This window comes from Morus notabilis, unplaced genomic scaffold (genome assembly GCF_000414095.1).
Source record: "Morus notabilis unplaced genomic scaffold, ASM41409v2 Scaffold720, whole genome shotgun sequence".
NCBI lineage: Eukaryota > Viridiplantae > Streptophyta > Magnoliopsida > Rosales > Moraceae > Morus > Morus notabilis.
Genome location: NW_010367011.1, coordinates 58,283 through 60,385, shown reverse-complemented (window position 1 = coordinate 60,385; position 2,103 = coordinate 58,283). Strand labels below are relative to the sequence as shown.

The 2,103-nt window shown below is 34.9% G+C and overlaps 2 non-coding genes across 2 annotated transcripts; one reads left to right on the top strand and one right to left on the bottom strand.

Annotated features, from left to right (window-relative positions):
• The first annotated feature begins 1,228 nt into the window (after nt 1–1,228).
• TRNAE-UUC lies at nt 1,229–1,300 on the top strand. The gene has a single exon. It is a non-coding gene; the product is annotated as a tRNA-Glu (tRNA).
• Nucleotides 1,301–1,798: 498 nt separating this feature from the next.
• On the bottom strand, nt 1,799–1,871 carry TRNAK-UUU. Its single transcript has one exon. It is a non-coding gene; the product is annotated as a tRNA-Lys (tRNA).
• Nucleotides 1,872–2,103: the final 232 nt, after the last annotated feature.

Here is a 2,103-nt window from a genome sequence, read left to right as displayed (position 1 = left end):
TTCCGCATAATATCTACTGGATCTTTATCAAAAGTACTTCTGGATGCATTATTCTGAATGGAAAACGAGAATTTCAAGACAAATCCAATTTATTCGTATTTTATTCCTTACCTTGTTGGTCTATTCTTGTTTGTTTATTGATGTTCTTGTTGATTTGGTTGGTAACCGTTGGTTGGTATAAATTGTCTCCCATTTTTTCTATATGAAAAAAGAACAAAATAACCCATAATCCGAATAGGGAAACTAAAATATGGATAAAACAGTTTGGATAGAGAGGCTTAGTGTAAATCATACGTTTGAAAGATGTGAATCCTTGAAGAACGGACATTCTTGAAGTTCAAGCTTTGTAGTTACAATTTCTTTTTATGTCAATGGGGCTGCTTTGACACTTTAATCAAAAAATAGGAACCAATGCAATTGCCTTGCAATGCCAATGATTTCAAAAGAAGGGTTTTTTTTTTTTTTTTTTTTTTTTTTTTTTTTTTTTCAATGCCAATCATATCTCTTCCAATAAAAAAATAAATGTACAAAATTGCACATGCCACCCCACTAGTACAAGACTCATGGCGTTAGACTAGAGCCTAGCCACCTGTAAACTTGCATCTAATACGTTATGTTGTACATTGTTTGTACACTTTTTTTTTTTTTGGCTAATCGTACAATTTACATTGTGACTATATGTAGACACCGTCTTTATCCCCAATAGGTCCAAGCTAAATATGTTCCTTATTCTTCTTCATAAGGTAAAAACAAATGTCAAATGAAAACAAATAATTAGATAATAAACCTTGTTTGTGCAATGTCACGTTGTGAAAATATTGTGCCTGGGACACTAGTATATGGAAACAAACGTGCAATACATACACACATGCTAATGAGGCTCATATGTCAATATTATTCTCATTTTCAATGGACAAAAGCTCATTTTTGGGTCGCTCTCATTCATTGGTTATTTATGAAATCCACAATTCTTGTAATTACATTTTCTTTTTGTCAGGTTCTTTGATCTTAACATACATCCATTATGGTGGTGGTGTGGACCATAATATTCGTAATTAAATCCCTTCTTCCTATCAAATAGTTTTTTTTCTTCGTCTGAGAATCCAAACCAGTAACTCGCCAGAAAGATTATCCGTGGCCGAATAGAATGTGTTGTAGATACATATTATTAAAATTCGGCACGCAAACAAAATTATATTTAAATAACTTTGGAGAATATTTAACAACTTCCGTTGTCGTCCAGCGGTTAGGATATCTGGCTTTCACCCAGGAGACCCGGGTTCGATTCCCGGCAACGGAAAAAATAATTTTGTTCCTTTTTTTAAAAAAAAGTAAAATTGAATATTTAATCACTTCACCCACTAAACAATTGCCACATCAATAAAAAAAGATGGCAAAAAACTTGGCAAACACGTGGCGGATTAGCTTTAAAAAGGATGAGGCATTGTCAAATCAATCGGATCGCTCGCCGCATAATAGAAGCAGTGTCGACTAGTGTGACGAAAAAGCTAAAGCGGTGCACCACAATATATTTTTATACAACACGATTTTCTTCATCCTTTCACGTGTGATTCCCCTTTTCCCTTGTACACATCCACTACGTGTTTCCCCCCACTTGCTTATAGTTTTTACCTTTTTATGTCTATTTATCCTCCTTGAAAATCCCACAAAAACAAAAAGCGTTAGATTTTATTTCTATTACTCAACGTGTCTCTGATCTGTCTCAAGATACGTCCTTTTTTTAGTCGATCAAAATATCCAAGAAAATGAGAAAAAAGAAAAGCGTAGTTTCTAGTAACGCCGTCTGTGGGAATCGAACCCACGACCACGTGGTTAAAAGCCACGCGCTCTACCGGCTGAGCTAAGACGGCCTATTTAACTCTTTGGTTAAAAACATTTTTAATAAATTAATAAAGAGATCTGATGTACATTGTTATAGCCTCGTGCTACAGTCTACTTGAGTTCGGGAGTTTTTTTGAACCTTACACCTCTCTACTCTCTGGCCACCTCTAAAATAGAGACCAGGTCTTCCATGTTAAGCACCCCTGAAAATAATACAAACATTATCAGTGTTCAACACTAGTGTTAACAAAATGTGAGTTG